The 6777-nt window shown below is 37.2% G+C and overlaps 1 long non-coding RNA gene across 3 annotated transcripts in view; it reads right to left on the reverse strand.

The window, feature by feature from the left end:
* Window positions 1-4580: 4580 nt before the first annotated feature.
* LOC118221274 overlaps window positions 4581-6777 on the reverse strand; it is a 125537-nt gene continuing 123340 nt past the window's right edge. For 2 of the 3 annotated variants that reach the window (XR_004764080.1, XR_004764079.1), the window contains exon 4: window positions 4581-5409. This is a non-coding gene — a long non-coding RNA (uncharacterized LOC118221274). The remainder of the gene's footprint in view (window positions 5410-6777) is intronic. The other variant, XR_004764081.1, reaches the window with a different exon arrangement.

Genomic DNA, 6777 nt, shown 5'->3' on the forward strand with positions numbered 1-6777 from the left:
TCCCACCCTCCAACCACCCGTTTTAGTCATGAGTTTAAAACTAGTGAATTCAGTGTGTTGAGAACATTTCAAGAAGTGTGAACATTCCCATTTTAAAACATGTACTTACTGTATTTTAAGAGGGGACTCAACTGAACAAACTATGCTATATTTTCAGCTAAATATAGCGGTGGCCTTCGCTGCTATAAATATATATTTTTTCATCAGATTTCATTTTGTTCGAGGACAGAACTGTTCTCCTGTCCATCCAGGTTGAACCACGTATAATAACATGTGATCATACCTCCGGCAGTGATGTCCGTGAAGGAGAGACTGAGATGGACCATGAAGGGTCCAGATTGTTCTCCTAATATACATTTGCTTCTCTACAGCAGATGGACAATCAGTGATGAAAGAAAGCACTAGAAGACTGAAAATAAAGGTAAACTGGAGCGCAGCCAGCATATTAAAAAGGGATATCTCTGGCCAATATTTCAGGACATTTGAACTGAAAGACCGAGAAATTGTGACCTGGGTTTCCATACACTGTTGGTTCTAAGATGCATGTATGTTGATGGACTTTTCCAATGTCCAGCTAAAATGAAATGAAATGCTTGGTGTTTGTTCAGTACTCTTAACTTCACAGAGGAATACTGGAAGCCAGCTATGCCATTTCCCACCTCAAACTCATTTTGAGAAGAAATAGGAGAACCCTAATAGTCTTTGTGACTGACACAATCTTCCTGATTCTCTTGCCAAATGCACATTGTATTCCACACTGATAGGAAGACATATGAAGACTAGAGATAGTTTGGACTAGGGTTATGTTCAAATACCCCATCCTGAAGTGTACAGATTGTTATATACAGATGTTTTCCCAAAGTTGAACAATGATATTTGCAAGATTTTCTCTTTGTTCATTCAGTGGTCAGTGATGGAAATCCCATGTTAGTCCAGAAAAGAACCTGTGATTCATCCAAAAAAGTGAGCATTAAATTGAATTTGACTGTACTTTCTAAGACTAAACAACTGAAAAGACTTGTCTCACTCAATATCTGCATGTTGTGTCCATCTAAAATCAGTTAGTTCCAAAGGAGGGGCATAATAAAAGAAAATGGTTGTTTTCGTGTTCCAAAAAACACATTATTTATTGCAGTTTTACATGATTATTGCAATTTGTTGACATATGTGTTTATTAATTAACTGCTAGAAGCAGTCTAAGTTGAGTTGGGGTGTTCAAGCCACCTTTATGCCCACAGGCTGCTGCTGTTACTGTTTCCTCAATGACCCTTTGTCTTTTATGGCATGGCAAGAACCAGCCCTATCTTACTTTGAACTTGCAATCTGCCTTGTGTGTGCTTTTAGTGCTATTGCCTCCTTTTTGACTGAAAGCAATGGACTCAGAAGTTGAAATTGTTGAGGTTGGTTGATTTAGCCCTGCCTGCAATGTCTAGTATCACCACTAGAGCTTGTTGTCCTAGGTGCCCTATATACACCCAGGTTTTGATTGGTACACCCAAAAATTCAAAGATCCCCCCCAATCTGCAATTGCAATCCCCCACCCCCCTCGCTCCCGTCCACAACCACAATCGCGATCTGTCACTATCCCCCGGTCGTTGAGATTGCCACCCCCTGGCTCATCCACAAATTTGTCTGATATACCCCTTGATTGAAATTCTGGTGCTGCTACTGAGTTCCACTAGTGTTGCATTTAAAACATGTAGCTTATTGTTGTTTGGAAAATACAGCTTTAAAAACGAATTCATTCTTCAAAGCACAACAATTGCAATGTCAATGTACATTAAGAGAAAACAACCATTTTCTCTTAATTAGGTAACTTCCTGTTTAAGCCCACTTCCAGTGCTTGGAATCATTGCTGAGAGGTGCTTGCGGTGCAGTTAAATGTGAGAGTGTTGGGACCTTTCTCAAAGAATTGTTACCAAGCATAATATTTGCAGAGTGGAGATAAAAGTAAGAGAACTGATCACGGTAGAGCGAAATGATCTCTGTAGTAGTCTCAGACATAGAGCATTCAACAATTTACCTGTGATTCTAATGAGATTAGCTTCATCGTGAATGTGCAAATAAACATGTGGAATCTCCTGCCTCCTTAAAAAGAGGAGACGTACTGAGAACCATATGCCTCCACAGCATTACACAAAGGACAACAGCTCTCTAAGGGAGAAATAAGCCGTTCACTATCATTAGTCACAATTCTGAAAATTTAATGAAGCAGGGGCCCCAATATTGCCTCCATACACCTCCTAAGTCAGATAGGAAAAGGCTGCAACCAAACAATGGTGTGGCAAATATCCATATGTTTGTAATGGAAGGCAAAACTGATACAGTGCCTGTGAAATTTCTCTATCAGGATCAGGAGGTTAGTGTCCCGGAGGTCTACCTTTCTGACCAAATTCCCTTTAAAATCTGTCTATTGCACCTTTGTGATGAAAAGCTCTTAACTCACATAGTGCAAGTGCTGTTTCATGTTTCTGAGGTTGGAGACCTGGAAATGATCACATTACCTCTTGGGAATCATAAAACATCCAGACTAAAACACAATCTGCTCCTCATCCGTCCCCTAGGGCATAGTGCACATTTGTAAAGGAGGCAGGATTTACACTTGTTGTACCCTTAACTGGACAGACCAGGGGCACTGAGTATAAGTCGTACCTCAGAACCTTAGTGGGAGTGGAAGAATTACATGCTGAGAATTTGTGAAAGTAGTTCAGAGGTCCTTTGTACTGACCTTCCACTTCAAGATTCACTGAAACGTCTGCTTGTATACAGTCAGCCCGGCCCTATTACAAGTGGGGTCTGCACCTAGATTGACCTTGGTGAACTTTCCACGTTCGGTAGCTTCTTCCTGATTTCCATGGAGCGTTTCAAATTTTAAATGTTCCAGTTGTAGGGCCTATGACATCTTAAGCAGATCTGTCTTCTCTGTTTATGGTCATTTGGATTGAGCTAGGTAAAAAAATTAATTAAATAAAAATATATATATAAAAAAGTAAACAAAAATCAAAACAAAAATAAACTGGATTACCCACCATTGTAAACTTTTTCTCTCAAAAACTGCACTAACAGTTTTGAATAAATGGTGTTCAGGCATTGGTTAGGACTACATCTGCCTGATATACACGTAAATATAATTTCTAGTTAATTGTTGTGTCATGTAAATATCTTTAAAATATTTGTTATTTTAATTGTTTTATTTATTGACTGTATGTTAAGATGAGCAAAAAGTAAAGTCACATATGCTTTTTTGTATGACAGGACCACTAATCTTCAATGCATTTTGTAGGCCAACAAAGGATAACTATGATCACTGACAATCAAACACACAAAAACACACACACACACACACACTGTTTACTTTTTAAGTGCAAGGATGCACCTTTATGCAGGGTGACTTATGTGCCTTACATTATAGTCAAATTTCACTGTTGGATGTTGTCTCAAGTAATACATTTTGCTCAGGGGAACAATGACTGTCCATCATTTCAAACCTGAAAATATATGGTAAGGAGGACATAACTATGAATGTGAACCGGACTCACTGTTATTATTACCACTGAGTAATTTAAAGATATTTTCTTCAAAACAAATCTACAAAGTTACACATTTTCACATGAGTCATGAATGTGTATTAGCTGTAAGCCTTGGTCACTGAATTTTCAGCTAAAGCCTGTGGCATTATTTGAATAAGGAAATTCTTATTTTGTGTGAAATATTGTTCAAGAACATGGGGAAAAAGTCACCAAAAGCTTAAACCAACATATATAGTATCTTAGAACTATTGAGTACCCAGCTGTCCATCGTGCATTAGTTAATTTCATCACAAAGATCTGGTCTTGATAGTTTCAATATCAAGGTCAATGACTATACTAAAATCCCAAAGTCACTGTTGCTTTAGTTTTTCATACAAACATCTAAGCACAATGATCTTCCTTTTGCTATTTGATAGAATAGAATAACCGTTATGAGCTCAAAGGATGTCTACAGGATCTATTTGCCATGGTATGTAGTTTTCTTATTTTGTCATATAGCCTTGGAGAATAAGTTGCATTCAACGCCCCACAGCCAAAACTTTCAACCATGGGGAAAAGTGATATCTAACACAATGTCTATTAAGTCAGAAATAATTGTAATTTCATCTTCACCTCCTATACCAAGAAACAGGAAGATAAGTTATCAAAACTCCCAAGTGGTTGAAACTGCAACTTAGTTTTCTGTGGCATCTGAAATCTTGAGCTGGCATCAGCATCAGCACTGAGCAATGAAACATTCCTGCCGGGTTCAGACAGTTTTCCTGAATAACCAAAACAACAGCTCCACCACTGCCAACAGCTACAAAAAAAAAAAGAAAGAAACCAACAACACCAATAATGACACAAAATGGGAACCTCAGATTGGAATTCTGACAACCTTCATCTCCTCCACAACCGGGAAATTCACTTTGGAAAGGGTTTGGCTCAATGTACGTTCTAATCATAACATGCCTGAATGACACATCCAAACACTGTAGAATGTCAGAGCGTACTTAAAGGGTTTATTTGGACAAGGACTCGTGTACACTACTTCAAAATGATTATACAAAAGTGAAGAAATGAAGATATCACAAAAAATTATTTTCAGATATGAAATATAACATTCGTGGATTCTGCAAATTCAATATAAATATCGCTGAGCACTGTATACAAGAAATACACAAAGGTTTAAATATAAAAAAGTATTGATCTACCGAGCTCATTGCACTGAAAACAGACATTGCACTATTATTTCAGCTCTGCTTAATACTAAAATTATGGTTCAAAAAGTTTCATTTGCTAATTATCTAACTAATCAAAGCAATAATCAATTGGACAAATGGTATATTCTGTTCGTGCAGCACTAATTTAAAATTAATCCTGGCCTCTGTCCTTGGACAATTTCATTATAAATCCACTCTGAAAAAGCTCATATTTGGTGAGATACAAGTCATTTAAATGCAATTAAACTTTAAACTTATACAAAGAACACCGTCATTTTGAAGAGGTGGATCATTCTTCAGTTTCTGCAGTGGATACCACTGATGAAGCTTCCACACTTAAATTATGAAACTGAAATGAACTTGTGCTGGTCATTTGTTTTCCCCCCTTTAAATCCATCTGGATGCATCCTAGCCAAATGTAAGGTGTCAGGATTTAGACTTATTGGGAAGGAAAGTAATTATCACAACAAAGTGAATGGGAGAATCTTCTCACATTTTTATTATCACATTTTATTCTTCCTTGGTTAGTATTACTTTTATGCTTGATTACAATTTGATAGGCTCCCAGAATGATAATTGTTCTTAATAAACCATTGAATTTTAAGGCTGGAAACAGACAGTGTTTTCCCATTTGCTGACTGATACGGTTTCATCACACTCTTTGGTCTTCTTCATTCCTTCAAAAATAAGACAAACACAAAACATATTATGCATGTAATTAAATACATTGTATGTATGTGGGCTGCTATCTCTATCATCCTTATTACTAATATAAAATACAATTTAAATTAGAGACTTCATGAAAAAAAACTGTAACAAGGAGACAATGTGACAATGAATTAGTTAATGGGTAAAACCCATACTGTGTTAAATATTTTAATATTTGGAGTTCTTGGTTTGTTTGGCAAGACCTAAAAATACTAAAAGCTTAATTGCTTAAAAGTAGGCTGCATTTTACATTTCACTGGCACTGATTATTCAACACAAATACATATGAAACATATAGCTTTTAACCATGTATTTATGCATTTTAGGGGCTTTCGTTTTTAATGTAGAATTCAAATAACTAGCAAATTAAGCGTTTGAATTAGATTCTGCAAGTAGTGAATTGAATTTGACAATTATAATAGTAGTATAATTGCAATCTGTCGCCATCTATTCAATATTATCATATCATAAACTTATTTGAACGTGATTTAGTACACATATGTGCTGTTTTACATTTTTGCAATTATAAATGAATTTCATGGTGTGGGTTTTATGCTAATAGATTCCTGCCCACGAGCCTGACAGCAAACCGGTGCACGAGGACAATGCAGGCTCGGAGATTGAGAGATTCAATAATGCGAAGGATCAGATTTCAGTCTTTTGTTTAACCAGACTCCATCTCAATGGGTTAATGGGCCAGAAGATATTGGCACCCCGTGGATTATAAAGGCCGACAGAAGTGTGGAATTAAAAAGGTGTCAATAAATGTGTGAAAGACAATGAGGTAAAACACACACCGACTGAAAAGGGGACAAAGAGGGACAGATGGAGAGAAACGGGGAGTCCACCCAATGACAGGGCCTGTCAACCGGGGATCAGAGCAGAGGAAACTCAACACAATGTCCGGGCATAATTGAAACTGATTTGGGAGGCCACCCCCTAAAATTGAATAATTTATCCCGTTATTAATTAAACTAAACAAGACGAAAATTTGAAAAGGCAGTTGAAGTTTCTGTGGCCCTCAATCAGCGGTGCTCGTTTTGAAAGGCTAATGTGGACGCGCAAAATTGTTTAGACAACTGCACTTTGAAAAAGAAAATCAGTATACATGAGCAGTATGCGAATATGAAAACGCAAATCCAAAGTTGAATACGTTAAAAAGGTAAATTGTCTCATCCAGCTCGCCTTGTATTGACTGAAGAGATTGGTCGGTTTATTGTGCACAAAGGAAGCATAACATCAACATTCATGGTTTGTGGAAGAAGGTAATGGCACATGGTGGATATTGTTACCAGTAGACGGCGCTCCAGTACTTATAATTGCATCAAGCTCAATTG

This window comes from Anguilla anguilla, chromosome 2, assembly GCF_013347855.1.
Source record: "Anguilla anguilla isolate fAngAng1 chromosome 2, fAngAng1.pri, whole genome shotgun sequence".
Lineage (NCBI taxonomy): Eukaryota > Metazoa > Chordata > Actinopteri > Anguilliformes > Anguillidae > Anguilla > Anguilla anguilla.